We start from the raw sequence: 17,484 nt of genomic DNA, 5'->3' as shown, positions 1-17,484 counted from the left end.
CTTTGTAAAGTATCATGGTTATTTTAAGGTCATGGTCAAGGAACGTAATGTGTGAATATTGTAATATCATTCAGGAAGAGGAGTTGATCGATCATTGGTGATCTAATTAGATTTAGAAGAGGATTTAGTCCTCCGGCACTAAGCTTAACCAGGACTATAATCAGGCATGGTAGATGCTATTTTGAGCAGTTCACTCTATTGGATTGTTGTCTATTTATCTTGAGATAGTTTTAGCCTCACTATAGTCAGTGAGACTCTTTTGTAATGAGCAATATGCTCTAGGCAGTGTGCCTTCTTGCAAGTGCATGCCCCTTTTGTAACACATACTTTCTGTAGAAGTATCATCTGACTATGGGTAGGCTTCCCATTGTGGTTTTTTCCTTTCGGGGTTTTTCACGTACAAATTATGGTGTTATGTGGTATGGTCACTTTGCATTGATTATCTAGTTAATTGTTAAGTTGTATTGTTTGTCGGTACCTGTTCCTACTGGCATCTATATGTGCTTTACTAGTACCTAATTTGTTTAAGGTTGTATTGTGGATTAAAATTTATAATCTATTAACAATTGATTCACCCCACCCCTCTTAGTTGTTCACTGGTTATCCTAATAGGTTACAAAGTTCATTGGAGACTAGGGTGATATTAAAAAGATCTTTCATTGGAGGTTTTGGTGCCTATTCAATTGCTTTGAAGAATCCAAATTTTGATAGGTCTACCCTCCATTATAATGCATCAATTTCATCTTTAGGTGCATGTTGATTAATCAATATTTTGTAAAGATCTCTTGAGGAGAGAGGTGTTGTCATTGGTGAGGGATTCGATTAGTTTTGGAGGCAAATTGGGGTCCTTTGCATGTTGACTCAGTGACATTACAATCTTACCACTTATATCAGTAAAGGCGACACAACTAGATGGTACGATTCAAAACTTTGCCTAAGCCCTTGACTTGCAAATTCCACAACTAGCAAGGCAATTTACACATGCATCTTTTGGTGTTTATTTCTAGTGTATTTATAGAAGATTTAGCTACCATCTTCAGAGAACACAGTCTGAAGGTATAGCAGTAGGGATGACTATCAGAGATTAGTTTGATTGGGATTTTAGACAAGGATATTGCTACCTCCTTCATAGTGATTTGACCAAGTTCAGTCATCATCATTTTATGTACTTGATTCTTAGTTATGTGTTTGCGATCATGGCTGCGATATGCACTTAGTCTTGCTAATGGTCATTAGATGATAACTTTAGTCTTGGATGTTATTGTCACATTGTAATAAGACTTTTGATCTAAAAAAGAATTTTGCATTCAATCTACATTTCCTTGTATCCATTATCTAATAATTTTCTATTCAGTCTACATTTCCTTGTATCCATTATCTTAGGGTGCACACCAAGTGTTTGATGAAATGACAGTTGACTAAAAGTGTCATTCATGTGTCTTCTAAGGTTCTAATTTGGTATTGAACTCTCAAGCTAGTTGTATAGGCATTTTATACTTGTCTTAAAAACATTAAACGACACTTATATTTGTTCATAGTCATTGTTAGCAACTTGTTCTCAGTCTGAAACAAACATATCAATAGCATAGTCACACCAAAATTAGAAACTATTGGAAAAATATAGCTTGTTTCAATCATCCATTAGATAGGGGATATCATAGACATAAGAGGTCTTAAGGGGTTTTATGGTGTCATATGGGGTCTTATGTTATTCATGATAGGATGCTGAAAGGGGTTAAAAGATGTTTTAGGATGTACTAAGGGGTCGTTCATGTCTTAATAGCTCCTAAGATGTACTAAGGGGTTGTATGATGTATTAAAAGGTCCTAGGATGCACTAAGTTCTCCTAAGTATCTTAAGAGGTCCTAGTATGTGCTAAGGAGTTGTATGATAACATTTTAACATCTAATTGTATATGTGTTGGAATTGTGTTGTCATTGATGTCAATCGATATAGCATATTACCAGTATAGCTTGTCATCGGTAAGTATGAGAGGTCAACTAGTCATTAGAGTCACTGGTACACAAGTTAGTGTTGGAGACATAAGTTGGTGTTAACCAGTGAGTAGACATTTGGCATCATGGCAATGCCAACTGATGAGTGATATGTTGGTAGTGTGTTGTTGCCAACCGGTAAGCACGTGATTGGTAAGCAAGAAAGGTTGAACTTATGAAGAATATGTAGTACAATCGGTATGCAAGATGTGAAATAATAGAACTCCCATCGGATGAGGATGTTATCATAAGATGAAGAGAAGAATGAAAAAAACTATGCTGTTGAAAGTTAGAAAGGTAGAGAAAGGGGATTTCAACCAGGTTATGTGTCTAATTGAAGATATGTCTACTCAATTTTAGTAAAGTTGAGTTTAGAGGATTGATCCATCTACTCCCACCGATAAGTGGTAATACTTAGCTTATCTCCCAACATGCCTAGAATGTGTTATAACTCTCCAAGATAAGACAATCAAAGAAGTTAAAGGCAGGTGGTTGAAGACATATACCCGATGACCAAAGTGAAACATGACAAGCCTCCAACATGTGAAATCAAAGATATGCATTGGATCAGTAGGGGAAAGTATGATGAGCTACCGAGATAGGAAGAGGAAGAGTAAGGAGTGATGAGTTTATCACAACTCTAAACACCTACCAATAATGGTGGTTTCTATAGGTGGGGATCATCCCCCACCACCTTTGGGCCCTGCTTTGGACTTTGTGATGCTGACAAATTCTATCACATCCCCTCCTACCACCATGGTGGTTCCTCCTTCCGGTTCAGGTGAGTTTCAGTCAGTTGCAACCTGTCTACTTGAAGCCGTGATAGTTGATGGTCCTAAATAGGAGATTTCTTTGGTCACACACGTGGTTCCCAAACCTGGTGCATCAGTTGTTCATGATGAACAAACTATCACTAATACCTCAAACCTCAAAGGTTGGAAAAAATCGCTGGTTAGGAACACTAAGACTATGGACCCCAACATTGTCCCTATCTACTCTTAAACTAAGAAGGAAATGAATTTAGACCTCCTCGACATATTTTTAGACCACATCTTTCTTAACATGGCCAACAGCCTGGTGGGAACAATTTTCTCTCTTTGCCCCATAGTGGGAATGGTTAGAAAATGGGTTAAGGACAAATGGAAACTGAAAGGGAGTGTCTTTGTTAGCGCAATGCTTGGAGCCCTCTTCCTCTTCAAATTCACTGCCAAGGAGGATGTCACTCTTATCCTTTCTAGCTGCTGGTCTTACGAATGATGCAACCTCTCCCTCTATCGATGGAAGGCTAGTTTTGACCCAACAATTGATTTGCAGAAAATTGCCTTGGTTTGGGTGTGGCTCCCGAGGCTCCCCCTTGAGTATTGGGATGAGTCCGTCTTTATATAGATTGGGAATACCTTTTGACACTTTGTTGGTGTCGATGAGACTACTATAACTAAATCACACCTGGTGTATACATGATTTAATGTTCAAGCTATTCTAAGTATTAATCTCCCTAACTTTATAACCCTCAAGTCCAAGCTAGGATGCTGGACCCAGGCCCTTGTTTATGAAAATGCCACTCTATTCTACCAGAAATGTCAAAAAGTAGGGCATATTATCTCTCAATGTAAATCTCTAGATCCCATTCCTCTTAAGTTCAAGGGACTGACACTTGATGAAATCCTTGAGCTAATGGTTTCTCCCAAACCTAATGGCCTGATAGTTGGGAAAGATGTGGCTTCTACTTATGGCCCTGGTTTTCTTTGCCCTGTAGTTGATGACCTGTTTATGGAAGAGTAACCTTTCACTGAGAGTATTATCAACCTTCTCAAATCTCCTACAAAGAATGAGGACAAGGCCCCTAAGTCAGCTTTGAAGAAGTAGTGCATCTCCCCGATGGCCAACTCAGTTCAACTTGTTGATCAGCTAGAAGATGGCGAAATTGCGAGGGGCCCCATTCTTTCCCTTGAGAGGGATCACTACTTGATGGTGTTATCACCCCACTTTGAACCTGGGTCTCCCCTCTCCTGGTGAAATTGGAGCTTCATCTAGTGGTTATAAGATACCTGATGATGATGGTTGGATTACGCAGAGATGCAAAACTAGGAATACAAAGCTTGATGTGGGGACTGACCTTAAAGTGGGTTGACCATTGTAGAGACTATCTAGACAGAAGGAAGAAACAAGGGGCACTACCAATGGTAGACAAAAGACCTTGGAGACATCCATAAAAGGTATGAAATGATAGTCCTCTCATGGAATATGAGGAACCTCAACAGTCCCCAAAAGAAATATGCTCTTAAGAATTGTATTTTTGAAAATTAAATTAAGGTCCTTCTCCTACAAGAGGTTAAAATGTCTATGACCTCCTTTTCCCTTGTTGGAAAAATTTGGCTTGGTGCTAATTTCTTTATTAGTGATGCTACTGGAGCTTTTGGTGGCTTGGTTACCATGCGGTACCCCTCCCATTTCTCTAGAAGTCTCCTCTCCTCCTATGTCAACTCTTTGGTCTCTAAACTCTCTTCCCCACTAGATTCCTACCTGCTCATTAATGTTTATACACCTAATGTCAGGTCAGGTAGATTGAATCTCTAGAATGACACAAATTCTATAATTCAAAATAACACCAATGGCCACTAGTTGGTTGTGGGTGATTTCAACTCTCCTCTGATCCCCTCTGAGAAGTTGGGTGGCCTCCCAGAGTACTTTGATAGCATGACAGACCTTGCCGACCTCATTGACAGGAATGGGTTATAGGATGTGGAATTAATGGGGGAAAAATTCACTTGGTCCAATTCTAGGAAAGGAATGGATCTTATACAAGTTAGACTTGATAGGTTTCTCATTTTTAGGTAATTGGGGAATTGGTCCTTCTTTGAAGTTCTCTGCCCTCCCCAGAACGGTCTTTGACCACACCCCCTACTCCTTTATAGTACCATGAACCCTGTAAGGAAAAACCACCCCTTTAGGTATGAAATTATGTGGAATTCTCATCCTGAATTCAAGCACTACATCAAAAGATGGTGGGGTACTAGCATCTCTAGCACAGCCATGTTCCGGGTTGCCTAGAAGTCAGAATTGATCAAAAGGAGTGTCAGGGGTTGGAACAAAAATATCTTTGGGGACATCTTCATTCAGAAAAAGTATCTCAATAGTAAGCTGATTGCTATTTAGGAGCACATTGATCATGGTGACTCCCTTGAAGCTACCCACATGGAGGAGGCAGTTCTTCATAGAAAATGGAAAGAAAACTCTTATTAAGAAGAACTTTTCTAGAAATAGAAATCTCAAGTGCAATGGCTCAAGGAGGGAGATAGAAATACAACTTTCTTCCATAGATCTAACAATATCCATAGGCAAGAAAACCACATCTATTCCCTCATGGATGACAACAATCAGGAGGTCAAATATGAGGATAGTTTGGGTAGATTGACTACTAACTATTTTGCCACTTTGTTTAGGGATGATAGTGACACTGGGGCCCCTACTAGAGAGGAACTTCTCAATTGCCTCCCACCCCCCCTTTTGTTGGAGGATAATAACCTCATTATGGCCCATGTCTCCGAGGAATAAGTCAAGATTACTGTTATTTCTATGGGTGCCTTCAAAGCCTCAGGTCCTGATGGTTTCCCCCTGACTTTTTTCCAAGATTTATGGGATGTGGTGGGCCCTGATGTTGTTCTTTCCACTATGAATTTTTTCAAACCTAGGAGGCTTCTTAGAAAGTTCATTAACACCTTCATTGCCCTTGTCCCCAAAATTCAGGAGGCGGCCTCCCTCAAGGAATTCTGCCCTATCATCCTTTGCAACATTATTTACAAAATCTTCAGCAAATTTCTTGTCAATAGGCTTAAACCTTTCCTTGACTCTCTTATTATCCCATCCCAAAAAGGTTTTGTTCCTAGTAGACAAATTCTTGATGCGGCCATCTCTACTCATGAGCTAATACATTCTATGGACAAGTGCCATCAATTAGGGATTGTGCTCAAGCTTGATATATCTAAGGCTTATGCCAAAGTCAACTAAAAATTTCTCTTCAAAGTTCTGAAGAAGGTTGGGTTTGGAGATAAACTTCTAAATCTCATCAGGGAATGCATATCTATGGTCAGCTATTTTGTTCTTCTTAATGGGAGCCCCCTAGAGAAGTTTAGGGCCTCTAGAGGTTTGAGACAAGGGGATCCTCTCTCCCCTTACCTTTTCATTATCCTTGCTCAAGTGTTGGCATGTAATTTGAACTCCATGGTTAATAAAGGAGCTCTCCTGGGCATCAAAATGGCCTCAATGACTCCTCCAAATATTTTGCAATAGTTTGTCGATGACACTATTCTTTTTGGAATCTCCTTTATGGTGGAAGCTGCTACTTGGAAATCTTTCCTCAACCTATATGCTTAGGCCTCTGGTCAACAAATCCACTATGAGAAGAGAAACATATACTTCTTTCATACTTATGTGCAACTTTAGGATAAAAAATGTAGAATTCTTGGTTGTCAAAGGGCCTCCCTCCATGACACCTACATTGGCCTCGCTTTAACTGTCAAAGATATTTCTAATTCATTCTAGGTCACCATCCTTGAAAGAATGCAGAAGAAATTGGCTGGTTGGAAAGGTAGACTCCTTAGTAGTGCTGGGAAATTGCAGCTACTTACCTTCTCCCTTTAGGGGATCCCTGTGTACTTCCTCTCCTTTTTTAATATTTTGGTGGCCATGGCTGCCAAGCTAGAGATTATTCAAAGGACCTTCCTTTGGACTAGGATGGAAGAAAAGAAGAGGCTTTCTTTGGTGGGATGGAAGAAAGTCTATCTCCCTAAGGCCATGGGTGGGTTGGGAACTCGCAAGATCTCCAGGTTCAACAAGGACCTTATGAACAAAATTGCCTGGAAGCTTTTGGATAAGGATCCAAATTGGAGCAGGATTATTAGGGCTAAATACTTGGGAAATGGTAATTTTTCCTCTGTCCTCAAGGAGGATGGCCTCCCCAGGGGTTCCAAAATTTGGAACAACATCATGAGTTGTAGGGGCCCTTTATCTGATGGTATGAGGTGGCTTATTGGAAATGGAAGGAATATCCTCTTCCGTGAGGACTATTGGTTGGGAGAGAAGCCCCTTGTTTTCTTCCCCTCCCTTAAAAGGCTCCAAGATGATGCTTAAAGTTTCTTCGGGGAAAGGGTCAGTGATTACTTCATCAACAACACTTGGAGGGCTTTAGAGGACTACTGCATTGATCAACCCTTCCTCATCCCTGTGGCTAGAGAGATTCAAGAGCTTTTTGAAAGTACCTTCATCTCCTTCTTCCCTAGGGAAGATAAATTAATTTGGAAGTGGGACCCCTCTAGGGACTTCTCTATCATAACTGCTTACAACAACTTGCTAAGGGAACCTAATCATACCATCAACTAGAAAGAGGTCTAGAACCCCCAACTCATCCCCAAGGTCAACTTATTCTGGTGGATGAATCTTCACAACAAAATATTGACACAAGACAATCTGGTTAAGAGGGGATTCCAATTGCGTAATATTTTCATCCTTTGCGAAAATGATGCAGAAAGCCCCACTCATCTCTTTCTCTACTATTTTTTCTCAAGAGCTCTAGGGGATGGTCTACAACAAGTGGAATATCAGTTGGATTATGAATGAAAACTTGTTAAATTTGTCCCAAGAGTTTTGGGGTCTATCCTCGAACCCCCTCATCCAACAAATGGGGAAGCAGATCCCCCCTCATGTGAGCTAGAGTATCTAGAAGGAAAGGAATGACAAGATATCCAGAGATAAAGAGGCCTCTATGGAAATTGTTTTTTCTCATTTTAAAAAGTTCATTCTTGAGAATATCTCAGTCACTAGAACCTAGCTAGCCTCCAAGCCCCACTCTACCTAGGACTGGGAAAGTTCTAGATACTGGAATCTTCCCCCATTATTCTCTCTTGTTGAATTCTCTAAGAGACTCTTAAGGCAAAGCATGGTTTGGTCCCCTCCTACCACCCATGGCTTTAAACTCAACTTTGATTGGGATTCCAAAGAGGTCTTTGCTATTGGTGAAGGGATCATTAGAACCCACATAGGGGCCCTTGTTGCTGCTTATGCGGGTAACCTGAATGGGCACTCCTTTAATCAGGCTAAAGAAATGGCCTTAGCTAGGGGGATTCATTTTTCCCTCACTATGATAATCATGTCAATGGATATTGAGGGTGATTCCAAGCTCATCATAGATGCTATCAAAAGGCAGAATAGGCTCAAATGGACCATTGAGGGAACCATCGGGGACACCCTAAGGCTCATTTCTGGGCTCGACTAGTTCAGACTCATGCATGTCTTCAGAGAGGGTAACAAAGTGGCTGATGCTCTAGATGCCCTTGGGCTAAATATTTCTAGTTTAAGATGTTGGAGGAGACAAAATTCCCTCTCAGACCATGTCAACTTCCTTCTTCAGGGAGAGAAATCTAAAATATATATATCAATGATTGAGTTTCTTCTTACTTTTTTCCTTACTCTTCTCTCTTCCCTTGGGGTTGTTCGGAGGAGTTGGTTTCATTATTCAAATAATGGGAATATTCCTAAGGTTACTACAGCTTGGGTAGTAACTTATTCTACCAACCTGGCTTTGACAAACGTGCTACTTTGTTGGCAAACCTTTTGGGTTTATTGCCTAATAATGAGATACAATATGAAAGTTAACATGATAGTTGTCGTTGATCCCTGTTGGCTTCTCATGCCACGTAATCAAGAAATCATTTCCAAAAGTGTGTTCAATATTTCCCATGCACCTAACTTCATGTCTCACTTAATGACCCTTGGCTCACACACTTCCCATTGTTTTCTCGTGGCTAGTTTATCCAAGGGTCTTTGCAATCTTCTCTACAAAATTGTCTTCATGACTAAAGAATCTCTCTTGGTGGATGATACGGGGGCTGAAAGGGTTAGATATGAGCAAGATAAACTAGATGACTTCAAGAGTGACCCCCTAGTATGGAATTTCTGCATGGAAGGAGGGGTCATGATGAGAAACTCTCTACTAATTTGCCTACTCTTAGTCTGGGTGGCATGTTATGGTGGGTGGCATTTCGTTCGAAGTCTCTAAGGAAACCATCACCCAGGCCACGAGGCTGGCCCTTGACGGGTAGCGTTGGAAGCGCACCAACCATGTGGCCAAAAATGAAGGCCTGAAATGTTTCTTCTACAACTGTGAGGAACCTGTTAAAGTCCAAGTTGGGTTTGCCCGTAAAGAGCTAAAACATCTTTGAAATATGATCTACTTAATTATAATGAAATATTTCATGCTCGAAGGAAGACACAAGGTATTTAATTATTATCATTTGCCCCTTCTGAATCATTTTCATAATATAGATTTTCTTTGTCTGCCTTTTTACTTTTTTCATTCCATTGAAAGCTCTGTCAAGGAAACCTTGGACACCAAGAATGAGGACAAGCCGCCATACCTCCTCCAGCAGGGTCTCATCTATAGGATTTATAAATATCACCAGACCCTTTACCGTCCCAAAACCTCATGCTCTCTCAACTATTGGCATTGTGTTGTCGTTGATGTCAACTGGTATAGTAGGACAACCGGTATGGGAGAATAGTTGATATGTAATCATTGATGTCAACTAGTATGCATGAAGTGATGCATCAAGTGCCCACTAGCGAAGTGACATGTTGATGGTTGAAGAAGGCTTAGGGATGAAAACATGGCATCAGAATTGATGAAGAGGCAAAATGATGACATTAGTAAGTGAGCCAATGATGAAGTGCAGAACCAGTATGCAAGTGGATGTGAAACTGCAAGACTCCCACTAGATGACTAGGTCATCACAGGATGGTGATATGACCGATAGAGTTTGGACTAATGCAAGTTAGTAAGGTAGACAAAGGGGTGTCTACTGGGTTATGTGTAGGAGATGCATCTGCTCACACAAAGGGGGTCATTTTAGTGCAACATCAGAAGCCAAAGAGCACAATATGTTGATAACTGATTATCTCCTACCAATGGCCCATAGGAGACAAGGATTCACTTCTACTAGTAAGTGGTATTTACTTGGCTTATCTCCTAACATGTATGGAATGCATTATGAATCCCCAGGATAAGACAGAGTAAGAAAAGGTAGGTGATTGGATGCATAGACTAGATGAGAAAAGTGGAAGCTGGGGAAGCCTCCAGAGTTTAAGATCAGAGATATTCACTGGATCAACATGTGAAAACATGATGAGCTGCCGGGACAGATGAAGAGTGATGGGTTTGTCACTTAGACAAATAACTCTACCACCTTGACAAACCAGTTGAGATGAGAATCAGTCAGATGCAAAAGGATGCAGTGAGTCTATAGTCACAAACATGGAGTTACCAGGACGTAGATGGAGAATGGTGTTGCCACAGGTGCATAACAGTTGGAATTTTATGGCATGGTTGCATCAAGGGTATCATTGTGTGCAAGCAAGAGAGTTGTCCATCGGTAAACATATCTATTGGTATCTATAGTAGAGATAGTAGATATATTATGTCAATCAGTGAGAGACCAAAGAGGAAAAGGTGAAAGGTTCTCACATGATGAAAAGAAGTGTAGACAGGAAGGTTAACCAGCAAGGTGAGATGCACTGACAGGGTTAGAGAACTAGTAGGAAAGATGGACTGATAGTATGAAGCATACACCAATTAAGTGATTAGTTGGTGATCCTATTAGAACCAACACAAAGGTTTTGCTGAGGTGGATTCCAATAGAGACACCACATGGAGTTGAAGTGGCTTGCATATAGAGGTAGGTGAAGTACAGTGTTGGTGAGGTAGTTGGCAGTAGGTCAACATTAATATCGATTGAGGAAATCATGAGATATGTTGCAGTGACTTGCGACTTGATGAAGAATGAAGATATGCATGATGCTATGACTGAGGAAGAATATCCAGTTGCAAATCTGACTTGGAGAAGGCAACCAAGAGATCATTCAATGTGATTGACAAAACTAGGTCGATATACAGGGTTGTATTTTTTAAAATAGAAAATGTGTATTGGAAGCCATGAGATTAGGTATGATGGATGATCTAGAGAAGGATGTCATCTCTAATTCATGATTCGATCTAATTCAATACACCTCAAGGTCGGTGGATGATTACCCTAGCACACCAAGATTTGATTTTCTATTCTGGCGAGAAAATTCAGCCATAAATATGCAGACTCAAGGTTGAAGTAGTTGTTGATGCTAGCTGGTGGAGTTGAGTGACCCAAAGAAGAGTAGAGGACTGATCAAACTAGGAATAGTCAAGTAACTGAGCATTTGGAGCAAAGAGAATGAAAGAGTAGTTAAACCGGTAAGAGGGTTTGACTGTGAGCTTAATCGGTAAGGATAAAGCAATGAGCAACAAAAGATGAGAAGTGCAGAAGTGAACCACTAGTGTTCAAGCCAACAAATAGATAACACAAAGTGTGGTGGTTGTGATTGTATTGAAGAGAATATCCAATAGACACAAAACAATGCAAGGCTAAGCCGGTAAGTAGAGTAACCGGTATTCAAATGCAGAGTGTATCAGATGAACAACTAGTAAGGCTTGAATCAACAAGAGAGAAATAGAGAAAGTAGGAGGCAGTAGTGAATGAACTAGAGTGTGAACTAGCAGAGAAGAGGCTAAGTGGAAGACAAAAGATACTACCGGTAAAGCTGAGGAGAAGGGGAATCGGTAGAGATTTAATTCATAAGTGGTTATAGAACTTATTTGTAACCAAGCTATTACTTTTGTTTTCGATATCATGTTTTCTGATCATTGAGTTTGCACTTGGTGCACGAATGGTAGTTCCTTTGGGTTGGTCCCCTTAAACAATAGGGGTTGGTGCTCCTTTGGGTTTGTGCCCATAAACTATCAAGGGTTGGTGCTCCTTGGGTTGGTTCCCTAAAAGTTTTAATTCATTGCTTTTATTGTGAGGTTGGATTGGAGCAGTAGTCTCCAATAGTATTTCTCACTGAGGTTTTTCCCATATTGGGTTTTCCTCATATATACCAGTGTTATGTGATGTGCCTTTGTGTGATTGGATTGTGTTATCTTGATTTATCTTACCAGTAGGTTTACATGGTGGGTTAAGAATTTTGAAATCACTAAGTCACCCCCACTCTTAGTGACATCTTATGTCCAACAAATTGTATCAGAGCCTAGGTTCCTGGTTGATAAGCTTTCTCCATCTTGGGCAGATTATGGTATTTGGACACAATGGTTTGTTTAGTGTCACCCCCTTTTCCAATGTTTGATGGTTCAAACTTTTCTATTTGGAGTTACAAAATGGAAGTCTACCTATCCTCCCTGGGGTATGATGTTTGGATGATAGTTGTAAATGGTCTCTGTAGTCCTCACAGTCCTCCCACCAGTCCTAAAGTATAAATAAGATCTAGGTGCAATGAAGAAGTCATGAAGGCCATATTCAATGGAATTTTCGGTGATGTTTCTTCACAGGTAGATAAGTGTAGATCTGTAAAAAGCTTGTGGGCCAGATTAAAGAATCTCTATGGTAATGAGCCTACCACTGTTGGATCAGTATATGAAAACAAGAAGAACAATGCAGCAATCACATGTGCAGATAATGAAGGAAGATCAATTAGTAGTTGCAAAAATGATGATGAGGAAACTCATCTCTTCATGACCCAAGATATAGAAAGTGAGATGCACACATCTCAAAGTGATAATGTAGATGAATCCCATTATAAAGATCTATTTGGCAGTGATGAAGAATATGGAGAAGCTAAAGTAGATCTTGAAGGAGAACTTGTTAATGCACTCAAGGAGCTTAATAGAGTAAGAAAAGAATACAAGATGTTTAAGAATGCTGCTATTGTGGAACAAAACTGGTTAGTTAAAAGTCTTCAAGAGTCAATGTTATCTATTTTTAAATCTAAAAGTACAAGTGGATGATGCTAAGAAGGTGAATGTGGTATCCAAATAAAACTTGGATACCAAGATATGTAGGTGCAAATATTTAGCATTAGAACTTGAGGCCAAAGACAAAGAGTGTTAGAGGCTAAATGATGAAATGAAGAATCTCAGGAAAGACTTTGAGAAGTGTCAAGATGAATTCAAGGTGAGGATCTAATATGATGGCAACACTCATGCCTTGGACAAAATGTTAAGAAAATAAAAACATTCCAAGGAGACTGAGGGATTAGGATTTGATACCGATGAGTGTGCCACAAGTAAGGATGTCTCCAACAAAGACATTCTTTTCATTTCCTCAAATGGAAAGGATAAGGGTCAAACTTTCACTGTTAGAAATGCCCCAAGGAAGAAGTTTTATCTGACTACAACCGATGAAGACATGAAGAAGAAGACCTGTACTACAAGGAGGAATAATGAAGATGGAAAAGGAAAAGGGAAGCTGAGAGAAGACAACTTCACTGGTAGCAAGAACTTGAAAAGACAGTCTAGAAGACCACCTACCGACAAAGGAAAAAGAAATGCTGCTACCCTAAGTCAAGACAAGTGTGGAAAAAGAAGGGACTAGATGGAAGAAATGGAAAGAATGGAAAACCTAGGATCCATCCTTAAAGAAGCAGAAATGGAGATGCCAAACCAGTAAGATCACCTCATGTTTGGCAAAATAAGTTTGTAAGTAATAATTCCTCCTTCTTTAGTTACTACTTTGCATGTAATGGTTATGGCCATAGAGAAGAAGAATGTAGAAAGGGATCTAGGATAAATAATCTAGGTTGCATTAGATATCTTTCATATGGGCACAAAGTTTAAAAGAGTAGAAACATGCATATCCCCTCTCCTGGTTATGCAAATGCTTATATTATCAATGCAATGGTTTTGGCCATAGAAGTTATGAATGCAGGAAGAAGAAATCAGTCCTATGGAAACTGATAGAGCAGTCCTAATCAACACAAAGGAAGTTACAAAGCATATGAGAAACAAAGGACTGCATGGAACAAAAGAAGAAATACTCTTGCATGTTCAAGAAATCCATGGAGTCCGGTAGCTAGCCACAATGGTATGAACAGAAGAAGAGACTTAAATTGGTTTGATAGAAGGTCCTAAAGACAACTTCTTGGTATGAATGCAATTTTATTCTACAACAATTCTTCCGGTCATGGTACAAAATCTAATAGAGAAAGGGCCAATCAGAAGAAGAAGATAAGACCTACTCTTAGGATTGAAAATGGGAAGGAGTGAGACCAAGAAGGTTTGGAGGAATAAGGAAGAGAGTAGGACCATGGACCAACACTGTGCATTCAATGTACATATAATATCTCCTAAGGCTTAAAGGAGATGCATGACCTTATTGGGAGTCACTTATTAATCACATCATTCATCCCCATAGTGGAAAATGACAAATGGAAGAACAAGTTACTGTCTTTAAAAGGAAGAAGATGAAATGGCAATATGTGTAATTACTGTCGTCGATACACATCTACAAATAAGGGAAGGATTTTATTATTGTTGTGTGTGTCAGTGGATGATTCAAATTGCCATTGGAATCAGAGGCAATTGACACAATAGGATGAAGGTTGATGGACAAAGTTTCCCAGTGGAGATGGTGGATTGGTATAGAAAACCGGTATTGTAGTATGTTACCGGTATGGCTATCAATCGATATTGACAAATAAGTGTGTCAGTGTGTTCTTGTAAGATTGCAGTGGTCCCTATGACATTGATAAATGAATTTATGTCTTAGATGACATTGGAAGAGTCCTATATGAAGATGTGTTGGTCCAGTAGCAGACCCCATGTGCATGTGACATCATGATATCACCTGATTTGACTATTGACATGAAGAAAATGTGACTTGGCATTATGGTTAGGAAAGGTCATGTCACAAAGATGGAATGGATTTCATGGAGATGAAAAACCATTTTCAGAGTATATATATGTGCACATGTCTATGAGTAATCGGTGTAGATTGGTGTACCAGTTTATGACTTGATAGAAAAATGAAGACCAGAGATATCTGTGGTTTAGGGGGAGTTCATAGCCATGTTATCTGATTGGTATCAGACATGCTGAACACTGTGACAAATTAGTCTTCTCAGGAGGAGAAGTGGTATAGGACAACAATGTGCTCATTAGGCATTGCTAGTGGCTTCTAGTGGGGTGAGTACAATTGGCACTAATGAAAATAAAAATTGGAGCACCCAATGGCAGGAGGTGCAGCCTGGTCTACCGACAAAATTACCTGAACTGGGGGAAAATACATCAGATTGGTATGAATTCCTACACCAACAATTGGTATTAGATGAGAGAGATGCAGTCTAATGAACAAAACATATTATAAAGGGAAGAAGTAATTAGTAGAAAGGGGAAGAGATGATATTGCAGCACACATAGAAAAGGGAGAGAGTGTGCCTACAATATACTGGACATCAAGACCCTTCACCATTATTGTTAATGGGGGAGAGAAAGCCTCTAGTATGTCAGATATCACATGTGTTGACATCAATTCTAAAGGGGGAGATTGTTGGCATTGTGTTGTCATTGATGTCAATCAGTATAGCTTGGTACTGGTATAACATGACAACTGGTATGGTAGAATAGTTGATATGTAGTCATTGATGTCAATTGGTATGCATGAAGTGCCCACTAGTGAAGTGACATGTTGATAGTTGAAGAAGGCTTAGGGAGGCAAACAGGTAATGCATGAAACTGGTATGAAAACCTAGCATTAGAATTGATGAAGAGGAAAAATGATGACATCAGTAAGTGAGCTAATGACAAAGTGTAGAAATGGTATCTAGGTGGATGTGAAACTACAAGACTTCCATCGAAAGACTAGGTCATCACAGGATGGTGATATAATTGATAGAGTTTGGACTGCTGCAAATGAGTAAGGTAGACAAAGGGGTATCTATAGGGTTATGTGTAGGAGATGTATCTTCTCACACAAAGGTGGTCATATTAGTCCAACACCAGAAGCATAAGAGAACAATATGTTGATAGCTGATTCTCTCATGTTAATGGGCCATAGGAGACAAGGATTCACTTCTACCGGTAAGTGGTATTTACTTGGGTTATCTCCTAATATGCATGTAATGTATTATGACTCCTCGGGATAAGACATAGTAAGCAAATACAAGTGATTGGATGCATAGACTAGATGAGAAAATGGGAAGATGAGGAAGCCTCACGAGTTTGAGATTAGAGATATTCATTAGATCAACATGTGAAGACATGATGAGCTACCGGGATAGATGAAGAGTGATGGGTTTGTCACTTAGACAACTAACTCTACCACCTTGACAATCTAGTTGAGATGAGAATCAGTTAGATGTACAAGGATGAAAGTGAGTCTATAGTCACAAACATGGAGTTACCAGGATGCAGATGGAGAAAGGTGTTGCCATAGGTGCATAACAATTGGAATTTGATGGCATGGTGTCATCAAGGGTATCATCATGTGCAAGCAAGAGATTTTTCCATTGGTAAACATATCTACCGGTATCTATAGTATAGATAGCATATATATTGTATCAATCGGTGAGAGACCAAAGAGGCAAAGGTGAAAGACACTCACTTGATGAAGAGAAGTGCAGACATGAAGGTTAACTCGCAAGGTGAGATGTACCGACAGGGTTAGAGAACTGGTAGGCAAGATGGACCGGTAGTATGTAGGATACATTGGTTAAGTGATTGGTTGGTGATCCTATCAGATCCAACATAGAGGTTTAGCTAAGGTGGATATCGACAGAGATGCCATGTGGAGTTGAAGTGGCTTGTGTGCAAAGGTTGGTGAAGTGCCATGTCGGAGAGGTATTTGGTGGTAGGTCAACATTAATATAGATTGAGGAAATCATGGGATAAGTTGCAGTGACTTGTGACTCGATGAAGAATGAAGATTTGCATGATTTTACAACCGAGGAAGGATATCCAGTTGGAGATCTAACCTGGAGAAGGCAACCAAGAGATCCTTCAATGTGATTGACAAAACTAGGTCGATATACAGGGCCGTATTTGCTACAAATAACAAATGTGTATTGGAAGCCATGAGATTATCTATGATGGATGATATGGAGTAGGCTGTCATATTTGATGCATGATTCACTCTGATTTGATATGCCTCAAGGTCAGTGGATGATTACCCTAGCGTGCCAAGATTTGATTTTCTATTTTGGTAAGAAAACTTGGCTATAAATATGTAGACTCAAGGTTGAAGTAGTTGTTGATGCCGGTTGGTAGAGTTGAGTGACCTAGAGAAGAGTAGAGAGCTGATTAGACTAGGAAGAGTCAAGTAACTGAGCATCTAGAGCAAAGAGCAAGAAAGAGTGGTTAAACTGGTAAGAGGGTTTGACTGTGAGCTTAACGAGTAAGGTTAAAGCAACTGGCAACAAAATAGGAGAAGTGAAGAAGTGAACTAGTAGTGTTCAAGATAGAAAGTAGATAACACAAAGTGTGGTGGTTGTGAGTGTATTGAAGAGAAGATCTGACATACACAAAATAGGGCAAGGATAAGCCGATAAGTAGAGTAACTGGTATTCAAATGTAGAGTATGTTAGATGAACAACTAGTAAGGCTTGAATAGACAAACAAGCAATAGAGAAAGTAAGAGGCAAT

The sequence above is a fragment of the Cryptomeria japonica genome, chromosome 7, assembly GCF_030272615.1.
Source record: "Cryptomeria japonica chromosome 7, Sugi_1.0, whole genome shotgun sequence".
NCBI classification, from domain to species: Eukaryota; Viridiplantae; Streptophyta; class Pinopsida; order Cupressales; family Cupressaceae; genus Cryptomeria; species Cryptomeria japonica.
Note: the sequence above shows the minus strand (reverse complement) of the source record.